Genomic DNA, 17,271 nt, shown 5'->3' with positions numbered 1-17,271 from the left:
AGCCGTCATTATCAAGAAATAACAGCTGACCACTGCATTCAGCGATTGACCAATAAAAATGTCAATCAATCAATGGCTAGACAATGTGAAGCGTATTTCTAAAAGACATGGAAGAACAAGACGAGACACTCTGAGATTGTACAAATGTGTAAAACTTGATGAATTAACACTTAAGCAGTGCGTTGTCCTGTGCAAGTCACACCGGAAGCACACAACGAGGGTGCTTGATTTCATGCCTTGGACAGGATCGAATGCTTCCATGTGTCTTACGCACAGGCTGTTGACTTGCTCCGCTTATTGCATTAAATTACAGCTTAATGGGGAGATGCAGGTGTTACAACAGCCAGTGCATGTGTAAGCAGTGTATATGTATATTCAGCAGACATGTATATGAAATACATTTACTCGTATTGATTGCAACGTAATGTAATTACAGTACATAATTATATTTATATCGTTGCTGTCGGGTGTAAACCTGTCCAAAATGGATACTTTTTAGGATTAAAATCCAAAAATATCAAAAGTAGCCAAATGTGTCACTTTGCACCGTGTTTCGAGTTGTAGTATGATCAAGTGGGGCGTTAATTTTCGAAAAAAAGAATGCAAAAAGTGCAAAAGTTATTAAGCAACGATATCCAATGTCTATTTTTCTCTATGTGCACAATAGAGAAAAATATAGGGCTGACGGCTTGACAGCCGCCAGGCAACCTTTTCTGGGTTATGCAATACCAGTTGTACAGTACTTTGTCAGATTATAACTTAGTACAAATACTCTTAACGGGAATGTGAGGGGGCTAGCAAGATTGTGGGGGTACAATTTGGCTGTCTGACTCATATTTATGATGAGCAGGTGCTTAAGAAAGGGTCAACTATTAGACCGGACAGCTTTCATCCCCTAAATCCTGACTACAGACTATTGCCTTCTGGCCAACGGTTAGGCCCCTGCAAGTAAATGGTAAATGGTGCATTTATATAGCGCCTTTATCCAAGGCGCTTTACATGTGCATTATACATTCACCCATTCACACACACATTCATACACCGATTGCGGCGGAAGCCATGCAAGGTACCAACCAGCACATCGGGAGCAATTTGTGGTTCAGTGTCTGGCCCAAGGACACTTCGACATGTAGACAGGAGGAGCCGGGATTCGAACCGCCGACCGATGGATCATTGGACGACCTGCTCTACCTCCTGAGCCACAGTCGCCCCGAGTAGAAACACATTCACATTTATACCTACCTACTTCCATTTGTGCCATCAATGATGGAAGCGGGAAGTAGCTAGCTATTGTATAGGAGACACTTGAAAGGCCCATTATACATACATCGCCATCTGGGGGGAGCTAATTATTATTATTTGTTCTCTCTATTGTTTCCTACGGTGCAATATGTCCGTGGTCTGTCTACGAGTATGGGGGTGGGAGGGTGGTTGTTGTTGCCTTGCTGCTGGTGTACACTTATACTTAACACAAACTGCTTGTGACGGAACGTTCCGCCAATTAGAATCCACGGCTCCAGCTGGCGGAACGCTCCGTCATATAAGTTTTATTATTGATATCAAACGGGACCACTGATTTATTTTTTTGTTTTTGTTTTTTGCTTGGCCTTTCCTTCTTCAGCAATCCTAGACCGGTTTTGCGCATGCGCAATGCCGTTCACTACAGGCTGACTAAAAAGCTGAATAAATCTACGGAGCTCTTTGTTTTCACAAAACGCTGATGTTCGGAACTTCGGAGGTCTTTTCTGATTATCAGGTGATCCCGATTGGAACATTGCCGTTTTCTAGAGCAATGATGGCCTGATTTTAGCTCGCTAGAATTGATGCTAACATTTTAGCATCTAAAATGGACGCCCAAACCAGACGTGCATCACACTAAAACCAAGTAGATCCGGGTCGGCAGTTAAGCGTTGGCACTTGCGTCCTCCAGGTGGCAGTGATACGGTTAATATTATTATCTGGAAAGGATCTTGTAATCATGTCTATATGTCTATTCTTGGTATTCTAATGTGTGTTTTAGAGTTCTTATACATTTCCCAGCTTGGGACATATTAATAAGCTTGACTTGACCATTATCGTATAGTAGTTGGAGGCCTGTCTGTCTCTATGATGTCATACAGACATCAGGGATCCACACACACACACACTCACACACACACACACACACACACACACACACACACACACACACACACACACACACACACTATTATGGAGATTTGCAGACTCATATTTCTTGGCAACCACTGACTCAGCACATCACTCCTTGGTGAAAACGAACCATACGATGGAGATAACAGAAAATGCTGCAACTCTTGAAGTAAACAACATACAGAGACAAATGACACACTTACCACTGACTCAGCACATCACACCTTGGTGATTATGATCAGTCGGATGGTTCTTGGTGAATGCAGGGGGCAGACGGACAGACAGAGACACCGTGCATGTATACATTCACACATTGCTGAAGCCGTATCTCCATATTCTAACTCTTTGTGCGTTTTTCATCTTACATTAATGTCCTGCAGCGTCACACATACAAGTATCAAAAGTAGCAGATCTGCTATTTTTTTATTTGAATCCTGAAAATAACCATTTTGGACATGAGGTTTCCACCCGACAGAGACGCTCAACATATACGTTTAGATTTTCTTTCCAAGTCAAAGTCATGAGCCTTTCATGACTGCTGGGGTCTGCGCCGGCCTGAAGACGGTCACATGCACGCCCGCGGTGGGAATCCCTCTACCTGCAGGAGGCCATCTTTGACCCAGAAATCTGCACACTTAAGTTCCTCCAGAACCATTAAAGACACATTAGTGTGTGGGACGTTCCGTAATCAATAATCAATGGCTTCCTTTGCTCAATAATTCACAAGTCCTTGAAGCTCTGCTGCCACGGGAGTAGACCTGTCTTTCTTTTGGAATTCATCACAGCAGATCCAGCGTTCTTTGGCAATCAGTGGGAAAGGAACCAGGCAGAGGTTGGTTCCCGTGGGGGTCACGACCCCTTTTTTTACATTCCAGGGTGGTAGCGGCTCCTTTTGCTCATAAATGATGTTTGACTCTATGGCGATCCAAATCGATAATGAAAGGAGGGCAGTCATGATTGTTAATGTATCATGACCCTCATGATTTAGTCAACAGCAAAAAAAAGTGGCATTTTTATACATTTGATCTATTTTACCTTGGATGATTTATGGATACATACTGTATCTGAGGCCTGAAAAAAATAACCTTTAGTTCTGTACAGGACCCTTCCCTGACTGCTTGTTTTCATTCCAAATGGTTCATCGGGGTGAAGTCCTTGTGCAGGTGTTTTTCTTCTTCCATGTATTCATAAGCAAGGCCGACGTTTGAGAATGAATGAAGGCTGGTCTGCTGCTTAGTTGTTTATTGCAGGGGAACTCAACGTTTTTCAAGGACCCCTTAGCTGAGAGAGAGATGAAGCAGTGGCCCTCATGCACTACAATATGTTGTGTTGCAGATTAAACCCTTTCACAGATTTCATAGATGGCTTCACATCACCAAATCGTTTCGCCTAAAATAGCCAATCTATAAGTTCACAGTGCATTGCAACACAATGCACTGTGAGCTTGCAGATCTGTTATTTTGGGGTAATGTTGACCTTAGAGTATGGATTCTGGGGTTCCGGTGGTTAAGGCTCGTTCGTATTCATCTCGTATTCCGTCCTAGTAAAATGTGTCTGTTATCGGCAAGCGACTCCATCGCATGACTACGTACAAATCAGACTTTTTACCGTTTCACTGAAGTTGACAATGGAAAATCATAATTCCGTACATAATCTATTCTTTAGCAATTATGAATAAAGCATTTGTGGCTCTCGGTATGGACAGACATCGCACGTCTCTTTATGAGGCTCTGTGTCTTTTTCATTGTTTGTTTCTCACAATGACACGAGCACAATCCCTCACATGGCCTTTTTCCCCCACTCTGCCTCATTCGGCAACATGGCCACACCCACCCCTCTTAACTCAAAGATCACAGGAACCAGAAATGGCAAAAAAGAAAGAAAAAACAAAGGTACCGCTATCCTCTCCTCTCTGGGTCGATATAGAGTTTGCCTGCGGGTGGGGTGGGGTGGGGTGGTGAGGGGTGGGGGACAGGTGCTATCTTTTGTGCTGTTATTTCTGTCTGGTATATATGCCTGGTGCCCGGGCGCGGCGTCTTGCTGGAGAGCCTCCCCCCACTGAGTAATGAGAGCGAGGTGAGGGGGCCCGGGAGTGTAATTATTTTCATTTGGGAGCCGGTGAGGGGGCCGCTTCCACATTTGTCTCACCCCAACGTGACAGTTCACTATCTTCCCACCGACGGTAATGAGCACCGGGCTCTCATTATCTACCAGGGACACGGCACATCTAAGAGAAGAGGGGCTAAAAATAAAACACACACACACACACACAAAAACCCCACCTTCCTCGCTGTCCACGCGGTAAAGGATGAGGGAAATAGTGTATTTATTTAAAAGAAATCACACCCGTGTGAAGTGAGGGTGCGCTCTTATCATCGTACATCATCGTACATCATCTCATACTGGCCAATCAGAATGCCTGTTGCCTAGGCTGTTGCCACACATTTACGTCATTTGTCAGACATTTGACCTAATTTCTCCTTTCTTTGTTGATGGCAAATATGAGAGGTTTGGGGACAAGGTGACGTACATTTTCCCTTCATTGTCAATGGCATTTAATGTTTGTGTTGCGGACATTTTACGTCATATTTGGTGGACATTTAACCTAATTTCTCCTTTCATTGTCGAGGGCAAATATGAGACGTGTGGGGATAAAATGACGTACATTTTCCCTTCATTGTCAATGGCATTTAATGTTTGTCTTGCGGACATTTTGTGGGGACAAAACCTGTATATAGGAGGGGCTAGCACCCCTCAAAAATCACACCCGTGTGAAGTGAGGGGTGCTCTTATCATCGCACATCATGACGTAAAATAAACTATGCCTTTTTGCTCAGACACTATAGGACGTAAAATTCTCCTTTCATTGTCAATGGGAATTTAATGTATGTGCCCATATTATATTATGATGGCCCATTACTGTATTTATTCGGCATTTGAGCCACGGACCATGCACCATGTGATGAGATTTAGCCTCAGACCCAAAACTAAAGAATAGTTTTGGGCCGAGTGGCACGCTATGAGCTTGTAGATCTGCTATTTTTCAATAGCTAAAGCAAAACATAATGCTAATCCCAAAAGGGGTTCCCGCCCAAAATGGGTTAAAGTACCAAAAGTACAAGTGGGCCTACTCATTGTGCAGAAAGTCCCATTTCAAGTTTTCAAATGTGTATATATATGTATTTGAAAATAGCAGATCTACAAGCTCACAATGTGTCGCATCGCGGCACATTGTGAGCTTGCAGATCGTCAATTTTCAAATGGCACAAATGTAGAAGCACACAGTATAGAGCTGGCTGATGTGAACCTTGGCAGTCGTCTTCTACCAACAAGTACAACTATTTCAATAGAATATGTGACTGAACTGGTTCAATTTGAGCTATCCATTGCCATGTCACTATATTTTTGTACCTGTATGTGTACATAGCATTAGCAATGTTGATGCTGAAACAAGTGGCCATGGTGTGCAGCCCTATAGTCTGGTGATGCATGCGTGAGCAGCATGTACAGCAAATACAATCCTCCAGTCTTGTAAACGGGGAAATGCGGTTCTCCAATCAGGGTCGGTGTTTGTACAGACTTTTAATAATTTTGTTGACTAAGAGGGGGGCTACAGAGATGAGCTCTCATTGAATTCATTTTCTCATTTTAAGATGATGACGTGGGGGTGCTCTCAGCCTGTGTTTACTCATCGTGTGGAGTGTTACACAGCATGTGGTGTTTGATGTCTTCTGTGCCTCTGGAGCCACGTGAACTCACTGTAACTGCTCGACTTTCCCCTGCTCGCCGTAGATTGGAAAGAGCACGTTAACAAACTTCAGTCACGCGCTATTTAATAATTTGTGCCGAGTGAGAGTAGATGGGATGATGGGATCTGTACTTTTAAGGGCCACTTCACCCATTTTGCAACCAGATCTTATTTTAATGATGTTTGGGAGACGAGAAAGACTTTCCTGGGGTTTTATGTGGGTAGTTTGTGGTTTTTATATATTTTAGTATTTCAAAGTGTCTGTGATGTCATGGACACTGGTCTCACTGCTGGATTACCACATAGACCATGATGCTTTGCTGCACTCACCCCACCTTGTGGAGAGGGAGAGGGCTGTCTTACTGAGACAACATGTAGTCCAGGAAGGAAGTGAGACCAGTGTCCATGACATCACTGGCACTTTGAAATACTGAAATATCTAAACACACGTATTACCCACATAAACCCCAAGGAAAGTGTGTCTTATCTCCCAAACATCATTAAAATAAGATCTGGTTGCAAAAGTGGGTGAAGTGGCCCTTTAAATCCCACCATGTTCTTTTCCCCCTCACCCATGGAGTGCAGAAACAACGGATAAAGATGATCGGCCATATTGGTTCTGACAGTAGGCTTACAACATGCCCACAGGTAGCTATACTGTACGAGCCCAGAAAAGAACCACCAAAATTCAACAATACTTCAAGACAAGATTTTCTTTTTATCTGGTTCTCACTGCACGTTGGTTGGGCCCTCGTTATATCTTCGGAGTGACTTTCGGAGAGAGAAACCTAACGGTGAAAATGTTTTTTCTTTTTCCCACTCCTGTCTTTCCCCGTCAACCATCTGGATAAGGGCTGTGCACGCTTCGCCTCGGTCAGAGAGGGCTCTGAGAAGCTCCATAATTAAAATGCCACTGATCCACCAAGCAATTTACAGCCTAAAGGATGATGAAAAATGTATGCGCATTATGTTCAGGATTAAAGTGTGATTTCCTTCTTCCGGCAGCTCTCACGCTCAGCTTCTTTCATTATCCTACTTTCTCAGATTGGTAAACTCTCTCTCTCTCTCTGATGGCATGAAAAATGGATGATCCCCTTCCTCCTTTTCACTGGCACACCTCTGCCTCATGCCTGCTCAAACCTGCCTCCAGTGGTGTCGTGTAAAGTAACTAAGTACATTTACTAGTACCATACTTAACCCATTAAGGACTGGAACGCATCTGTGTCACCTTAGCCTTTAACCAATTTAACCATTATTTTAAACTTTAACTGTTGATAAATAGCAAGCTAGCACCAAGCGCTGCGCTTGTAGATCTGCTATTTTTGAAAAGTCTTGAAAATGTGTGCATTTTTTGAATTATGGAATATGTACATTTTGATTGCTACTTTTACTTAAGTCAATGGTTTTCAACCTTTTTCATATCAAGGCCCATTATTTATTTGGCATTTGATCCATGGACCACCATTTCTCAGACCCAAAACTAAATATTTTGTTTTCATTCATTCATTCATTCATTCAAACCTTTATTTATTCTCGAAAGACATTGAGGTCATCCTCATTTGCAGTGTCGTCGAGATACACATGATTGATTGATTGATTGAAAACCACTGACTAAGTAAAACAATTCGGGGTGCTTGTCCCACCGTGGTCTGTCTCTCAAACGGAAAGGCGAGAAAAGAGCATGAACGGCTCCCTGTACTGCCGACCCGGCCGCCGCTAATGGCCTCGGACAGCTAGCTTCCGCCAGGGGCTGCGTGGCAGGTAAGGCGCCATGTTAAGAAGCCCATTATGCTAATGCTAATTCAGCCAGGGGGAGGGAGGGAGGGAGGGAGGGAGGGGAGAAGACCGCCCCTCACACTTCTTGTTTCCGTCATTAGCAGCAGCACTTCGGGGGTAGAAGGCAGTGTGGGGGGGGGGGGGGGGGGGGGGGAAGTACGCTACTCACATTTTTTACGTATACGCATCAATACTGCAATGTAGAACTGCTCATTACAAGTAAATGTCCGGAATTCAAAATGTGCTTGAGTAAAAGTACAAAAAAGTTGGCACCAAAATGTAGGCTACCAAAAGTAGAAAGTATTCACTATGCAGAATGTCCATTTTTAAGTTTCCAATAAATATTTCGAAAATAGCAGATTTACAATGTGTTGCGACGCATTGTGGGCTTGTAGATAGAATATTGTTTAATGTATGTTTTGTAATAATAATCAAAGTAACTAAAGTTTTAAAATAAATGTAGTGGAATAAAAGCATAATATTTGCCTCTGGGATGCAGTGGAATAGAAGTACAAGTATTGCAAATTGGAAATACTCAAGTAAAGTACAAATATCTCCAAAAATGTTACTTAAGTGCAGATATATAAATGTACTTTTCACCCACTGGGGAGAAGGAATGGGGGAGGAAGATGGAGAAGCTCTTTACTGCAACCTGAGCCCTTTGTGGAGGCTCCCAAATGGGATATAGGGGGATGGAGGGGGGGGGTGTCTCTTTCTTCTCAACAAAGCATGTGGACTTGACAGCTCATTTCCACCGTTGAACGCAACCCAGATGGAATATGATGAAACACTGGGCTCAACCGGCTCATCCCGGAAAATCTCGAAATTGGTTTAGAGTGAGGATGAACAATCGGAATGGCTCCTTTGGTTGGATTCGCTGAGGAGGCCTTGTGTCTCGCAGGGTGAGAAAATACTGGACGACTCTGCAGCCAAATGCAATCACACTACCAGTGACTCACCTGACGTGTTTGTTTGACTGTAATAACACTGTTTTGCCGTGTCATTTTAACCCATTAACACCATGAGGCCAATTCTACAAAATGCCTTCTAAAGCAGTGGTTCTCAAATGTTTTTGTGTCATCAAGCACCCCCGTCCCCTGTGTGTGTGATATATATATATATATATATATATATATATATATATATATATATAATTACACACAAACACAGGCCTACATACAATATTTAATAATTGTTTTTGGAAAAGAATATCCGGCCGGAGGAGACTGAAGAATAAAAAAATCACACCCGTGTGAACTGAGTGGTGTAAGGTATTATATAGCCTGATCAGCAGTGGTCTGACGTAATGTAATCACACTCGTGTGAACTGAGTGACCATAGCAACCATGCTAATTTTTGAGTGGTGTAAACCACTCCTACGACTGGCTTTGTTAGTTTACGTGTCTGTCTGTCTGTCTGTTCGTACCAAAAAATGAGCATGGTTGCTACGGTCACCCAGTTCACCCGGGTGTGATTTCATTACGTCAGACATTACGTCAGACCACAGCTGATCAGGCTATATAAGACCTTACACCACTCAGTTCATACAGGTGTGATTTTTTTGGTACGAACAAACACGTGGACACGTAAACTAACAAAGCCAGTTGTTGGCGTGGTTTACACCACTCAAAAATATATGTTACAAATTTCAACAGTAAATGAAAAAAAAAACACAGCCCCCTCACATACTAGAAGGACAATATCAGTCACCAGATTAAAAGACGGGTGTTTTCGATTAATCATATCATATGGTTAAAATGGAGTTTGAAGTTATAATGGGTTTGTATAGGAAGGGGGCGGGAAGATAATATGTATATAAAATATCTAAATACTGAATCAAGCAACTTAATAACTGGCTGTTTACATAATCCTGAGTAGATTTTGAAAGTGAAATACCGGTATCCCTTTAAGCAGTGCTGGAAAGTAAGTACAATTGATTGTAGTTCTTCATACTTTGTACGTCAACTCCACCACATCTCAGAGGTAAACATTGTGATTTTCACATTGAAAACTTTATAGTTGCAAGCAAGTTACTTGATTGACTGTAATGATAGTCTCTGCCACGTCATTTTAAGTAAACTGTAGCTTTGCATTCTGAGATTCAATACTTTCCAATTGGTTTACCAGACTGGGTTTGCAGAAAACATGTTATTTTGTTGTTCCGAAACACAAATGGAGATCATTTTCCCAAAACTTGTCTTGATGCGAAGAAGTAAACAAATGCAAATGACTATTCCGCCCTTAGCGAGAGCAGAGCTCGCCTTGCTTTCTGCAAAGCCCACGGATATGACTGGGACGTCTCGCTTTGAACTCAGAGGTTATATGATGATCACTCGTTTTGATAAAGCACGCGCACACACACACACACACACACACACACACACACACACACACACACACACACACACACACACACACACACACACACACACACACACACACACACACACACACACACACACACTTCTGCTTGGTTACAAAACATGAAGTGGAACTGCTCCAAAAACGTTATTATCTCTGCACTTATGATAAACAGAGTCACGTGTAGTCGTGCACATGAGTGTTTCTCAAACTTTTTTTTCAAGTCAAGGACCGCCAAATTGACACATAATTATAGCCCACGGACCGCCATTTGAAAAGATATGCCGGGGACCCCATAACTGAAGATTTTTACAGCCATAACAGTGATTCTCAACCATTTTTTATTTATTGGACCGCCAATACACAGACTCCCATTTAATTACTTTGTTTTATCTTAGCTTGCATTGTAAAATGTTGATTTAAAGGACCACTTCACCACTTTTCAACGTATCTTCATAAAATAGGTCCTCACTAATAATCATGATAAAATGGCACCATTTTTTCCTACTCAGTCTGTTTCTCATAGGAGGGCTGTTGGCAGTTCAGAAACCCGTCCACCAGTGACATCATCGTTAGGAAGTTTTTTTTTAAACAATATGTTTTTACAAAAATGTTCAGATTTGTATTATCGTGAGAACGATGGCTTCCATTTTCGCATTGCAACTTTTCAGGACTAGAAAGCCTGCAGTTTCTATTAGCTTGGATTCCCCATTGATGATGTCACTGGTGGACGGGTTTCTGAACTGCCCACAGCCTTCCTATGAGACACAGACTGAGTAGAAAAAAATGGTGCCATTTTATCATGAATATTAGTGAGGGCCTAGTATATGAAGATAGGTTGAAAAGTGGTGAAGTGGTCCTTTAACACTGGTGTTCATTTAACTCTCAGGGCTATAGACCTGGATCCATTTGGTTCCGAACTATCAATGGAACCCCTTCAAAGACTCCTTACTGTTATTATTGAGGGCCCTCCTATGCCCAGCTTTGTGTGTTTGTGTTTACCAAATTTGAAATTATTTGATTGGTCCCCCCCCCCCCCTCCCTATTGTCAAGTACCGTGCCGAATTCAAATGGCTACTACTTTGCATAACAATAGCTTTAACTGTTACCTGAGCGCACGTTCTTACATACAAGGTAAGCAACACAGCACAGCAGTATATCTCCACTAGGCTACTGCCTGCTGTGGTGTTCTGCAGGCAACAAGATATGCCTCGAGTCCTCCACCATCAAAGAACAGATTAATTCGCCCAAAGCAAACTTTTTAGTTTCGCTACTGTGCAGTATCTTAGTTTGTCTGATTATTTTAACTTTTGTCTACTTTTGTGTTTGTGTGTCTAAATCTCTCATACACTATTCAACAATATAGGCTTAGGCTATATCACTTGCTCTGTGTGCATGCCGCGATGCGCACATGTAGGCGCGTGCACGTGCGGGCGCGTGACGCACCACTGCTAAAACAATAATCATACTAACATAGGTGGGAGAACCAAGCCCCCAGTAAGGCTATCCAACGTTGAAGTTGCCACTACCTACTGGCGAAAAATGGAACTGCAGCACTTTCATGGAGGTGGACGGACGTTCATGACGTCATGTGCGTCAGCTAAACTTCCGCTCACTCGAGCCATTGAGTTATAATTGCGCTTCCGGCAGTCTTCCGGGTGCTTCAAAGCGCCACTGAGCAACTTCTATTGAAATGAATAGCGGGGGGCGGGGCTAACACTCCGGTTCGGTCCCTATCCTTTTATTAGCCTACTCTATGGGGAGAACACAACGGAGACAGCGCTTCTTTCACCTGACATAATATCACTATGTGATCATCTCTTGTTTTATAATGGGATGAATCTAGAGTTGCAATACCCTCCATTGACAGCCCATTGATCGAAATCGAATTTCCGATCTGCTTGTATAACAACATTAAACTCACCAACATTGCAGCTGTAGGGCAAGTGTGAATTATCTTTCAATCTGCATAGCGTTTGTTTCATAAAACTCCACCATAGGCATGTTATGAGCTACTTTCTGTAAAAAAACTTCTGTGCAGGTGATCATTTTTCAAATTTCAAAGTAACTGACCTGTTTCGAATTTGCACATACTGCAGGAAGCAGCAGCACGACCCGTTAAATAAAACGAGTGCTTCCAAATTAACACTCCAATTTATTGACAGAAAGTAGCTCATAAGATGTCTACAGTGGATTTTTTATGAAACAAACGCTTTTTGCAGATTGAAAGAGGTTAATTCAAGCTTGCCTTACAGGTGCAATGTTTAACGTCGTTTTATACAAGCAGATCGGAAATTCGATTTGGATCAATGGGCTGTCAATGGAGAGTTTTGGAACTCTAATGGAGGGTATTATGCGTGCGTGCGTGCGTGCGTGCGCGCGCGCGTATGCAAAGCTTAGTAGAATTAGTTCGGGTTTCAAATTAAGGGAAACAATATTAATGTTGCGATTAGGCATTTAGGGGTTGAGGTTCGGGTTCGATTTATGCAACAGGACTTGTGAGCTACTGAGCTTGTAGATCGGCTTTTTTGTTAGTTTTTAGTGTTTAGCATTAAAAAGTGTGTGTGTGTGTGTGTGTGTGTGTGTGTGTGTGTGTGTGTGTGTGTGTGTGTGTGTGTGTGTGTGTGTGTGTGTGTGTGTGCGTGCACGACTGTGCGTGTGTTTATTGCCTATTTATAGCTTGCCTCCACACAGTGGTTCCATCTGTTGGACTCACATGGCAATAAATCACATGAAACCGGGAATGATCCCCTCACAGTTCCACATATTACATGAACTGTGCAACCACCTGCCTGGTGTGCACGTGATGTGTGCACTCCTCTCTCACGCGCTCTCTCCTTATTGTTTTGTCTCCTCATCTCAAGGAGTACTTTGAGTTTTATGTTCCTTGTACAAAGCAGAATGAAAACAGGCGATCTCTTGCCGGAGTGTTTTTACGACATGTTGTGATGTGTTGTGAGCTTGTAAATCGCATAATTATTTTCTGCCGAACGTTTCTCTGTTCTTGCCAAAAGTCTGCCTATTATGACATCCCCTGAATAGGGACATTCAGGTGGTTAAACTGTCGGATACTGTTTGGAGGTCAGTTGGACAAACGGTGTAGCCTAATAAACTACAGTTTTTGCTGTAAGTGAAAACGATCTGTGGGATCTCCATTTCGTCCTGCCTCACACACTGGTTGCCTGCTCCTCCGCCAGTGGATGGGACGATTATCGTTATCGTTTATCATTAAAGAGGTGCTCCGACCGATCGGCCACCGATCGGTGATCGGCCGATTTTCACTCCAAATGACTCCATCGGTGATCTGCAATTTACCCGATCTCCCCTTCCTCCCCACATATACAGGAAGGAACAGTTTTGACATATAGTATATAATGTATAATACATACACACATTGAAAGTGTGTGTGTGTGTGTGTGTGTGTGTGTGTGTGTGTGTGTGTGTGTGTGTGTGTGTGTGTGTGTGTGTGTGTGTGTGTGTGTGTGTGTGTGTGTGTGTGTGTGTGTGTGTGTGTGTGTGTGTGTGTGCAATAAATAATAAACAGTGCCCTTGTCCTTATTTGGTACCCTTGCCTTTTACCTTAATCCAGTTGACCGCAGTAAGAAGTTGGAGTAGACTAATATAGTCTACCCATTAATACTAATTATATTTATGAGTATAAAAGCAATGAATCTAAAGTCTATCTGAATTCAAATTGGTCTTTTATAGCTACAGTGTTTTTTTCTCACTTAGCTTTAGGAACATTATATGGCATTATTGTAAGGTGTTTAATGAGTAAATTGTCAATGTACATTTTGATATTCCCGGCATCAGCATGCTGACACAATAATGTGAACAAGAATATCCAAACATTGTATTTATTTTTGTATCCTCAGCTCTCAGACTAATGGGTTCATGTCATGCCTTTATTATGCACTTCTCTGCCTTAATGGACTGGCTGGCAAGGCGTTTTCAATTTTTCACAGGAAAGACCACAGGAAATATTCTCTTCCAGAAATATAACCGGTGGGCCTATACCAAATCTGCACAGTAATTACATGCACAGCATCTATTTACTATTTCAGTGGTGGAAAGTCCTGTATTCTTATTTTTTTCATTTTTTATTTTTCATTACAAGCATATTGGAATCAAAATACAGTACAAAAAAAAAGAAAGTAGTCATTATTCATAACGGCCATATTCACAATCACATTATTGGATTGTAATTAGTAATTCATCAATGTGTTCATCACTTTTACTTATGAAGGTGAGAGTGATTTTAATGACTTTATGTGCTGCTGGGTATATTAACCATAATGCTTTCATTTATCATTTATTATCGCTGTTGGGCAGAAACCTCTTTATCTCCATTCTCCATATTCTAACGTTTTGTGTTTTTCTGTTAATCAACGCCCTACTTGATCATACTACGGCGTCACACACAAGCATCAAAAGTAGCAGATCTGCAAGCTCGAAATGTTATGCAAAGCAACGTGTTTGCATGATGCCAATGCTGTGCACACATTTTTTGAATAACTAAGCTTTGCCGAGCCATGAGGCCCATATAGGGCAGAAGCCTATCTCCTGTTTCTGTATTGTGAGGCTTGATGTCCAAGTACTGTACACCCCCTGGACAGGATGTACAAGTACACCCCCTGGACATGACACTAGTATGTCACAGGGACTTACCCCCAAATCCAACCCGTGATGCTGAGTGCCAACCAAGCAGGGAGGCACATGGATTTAATTTTTCAGATGGTATGACCTGGCCGGGTTGAATACAGGATGAATATTTCTATATTGTGGTATTGTTACGTTTACTTAACTTTATTACTGCCACTAGGTGGTAGCATAAGTATACGTACTGTAACGTATGCCACACATCTGCTCTCACTCTACGCTCTTTGTTTCATTTCCGGGTTATTCAGAGAGGTGGGGGCTGTTGTTGTGAGTATCGTTAGCAGTAGCTCATACCCCTTAGCTATCATTACAAACAGTTGCATGTGCTCAGCGATGCGATACAAACTCACAAATTCACAGTTTGCTGGGATGCGCGACGGCTCACCATGGACAGCGCTCGAAGCTTTAGAGATACAGCGCTTTGAAAATCCTGTTATAATGGAGGCTCAATGGAGCTGGATTAAAGAATCCCATGCCAAAGGCAGGACATATGATGTTCTCAAATGGGCACGGCACATCTGTATCTAATACCATCCGCAATCTAAAGCCCTTTTGCACATCTGATGTCTCTGCGTTGGTGGAGCATAATAAACGTATATCCTACATACAAATTGCCTATAGTGGGTGGACGTCAAACATATTGTCTCGACTGTCTGGTGGAAACCTCATACTGTATGTCCAAATCTGTTATTTTTTTTTATTTTTTTTAATATATATATATTTTTATCCCACGATTTTGTAACCCATCTTTCACCCCTGTGTCAATCATCTAATGTGATCCTGGGCTCTACACACCCTCCGCCAGCCTAGTCCCCATATATGGGGGACATGGGGAGAGCAACGGACTTGAACTCATGCTTCCTTCATGCCTGAGTGTCCAAGTTGCTCCTTTACACTTGACAGGGGGAAGTTTCCCTGGTTGGACGTAGTGCGTGGAAGGAACACGTTATTCCAACCAGTTCCTTTCCCCTCCATCAGGCACCAAGGCTGGCCGGGATTACTGCATGTTTTTTGTGAGGGTACCTACCCTAGGGGACACGGAAAGAACATGCAAACTCCACACAGAAAGGCCCTTTCGCCAACCCCGCCTCAGGTATGGGCACTGATGACGTGGAGGAGGAAACGCCGCCAGCACCCACAGTGTCCCGAGCGGGAATCGAACCCAGGACCTTCTAGCTGTGAGGCGACAGCACTACCAACTGTGCCACCGTGCCCCCTCAAATCTGTTACTTTTCACGGATTTCACCACATTGGCGATGCATTGTGAGCTTTTGCTGGTCACAGGCCAAATGCAGGACTAGTCCAAGAATATACTTCACATACAGCAGAAGACAAACTATTACACAAGATAACTCTATGACACTAATAATACATTTGACTGAGGAACCTCCGCTTGACTTGGAGGATCTAATATACTCTAGTATGGAGTTAAGAAGCACTGGGCGCAATGTCCCCCATCGGACCGGGAACAATACACTAACAATTCTGGTAGGCCTACTGTCTGCACCTACAAGCTGAAACTAAGCAAAGACTCATAAATTATTCTCTCCTGCCAACGCTATTAAAAGATGCATATAGCTCTTGTGATAAGGCAGACACTCGAGAGATTTACACACATTCACAGCTGCAGAGCACCATGTGACGTATAAGTGTGATGTACGTGGAGCGCACCTGTGACGTTGGAAGCAGCGGACCAAGTTGGCGGTCTATTTATGTTCACCTCATTCAGTTTGTTGTTTCAGTACTTGCTGTGTCACTGAAGTTTGGCATGTGCTCCTTTGCCCCACCATGACCACATACCACCAGGCACGTGTGCACACTTGTAGACATCAACAGGGCCTTGAGCCCCTGCCCTTTTACCCGTCTGTAAAAACAACTGCCCTGCCCTCTCTCCAGTCCAAATTAATGCAAATGACCCCGCCCCTTTCCATGCCATGCCCGAAGGCAGCATTCAGGAGACTTGCCTTTTTCTGAACTCTCCTGAACTTGAACACAGCATTTTAGTGTATAAATGTCAAAATGTGGTAATACAGCATCCCAAACATTTCAGCCATTGCATACATTTATACATTTATTATTAAAAAATAACAGATATACAAGCTCATGTATCTGCTATTTTATTTTATTTTATATTGTATTGTTGTATTTATAACAACATAAATATATATTTTATATATATATATATTTTTTGAATAATACTAATACTACTAATACTAATACTAATAATATGTTCCCTCATGTAGATTTTTTTCCACCTTTCCTTTTTGTTACACAAACTGGTCTATTGAACTACACCAGAATTGTTTCAGTCTGTGCCCTTTCCCTGCCAAGGTCTCCAAGCCGGATATCTTATTTTATTGTGCCAGAATTTATGTTAAAATGGGTTCCATTTATAATGCATTCCTCATCATGACATACACTGTTACAATCTGTACCTATATTCCGAAAACCAGGTCTTGGCACTTGAAAAGGACCATGTGATTTGCATCGAAAACCTCTACGTTTAATTAAGTATCGTTGAAATGGCGATGGTATACTGTAAAATGAACATGTGGGTTGGACCTAGAATACTCAAT

This window comes from Electrona antarctica (assembly GCF_951216825.1).
Source record: "Electrona antarctica genome assembly, chromosome: 13".
Lineage (NCBI taxonomy): Eukaryota > Metazoa > Chordata > Actinopteri > Myctophiformes > Myctophidae > Electrona > Electrona antarctica.
This window is presented reverse-complemented; position numbering follows the sequence as displayed.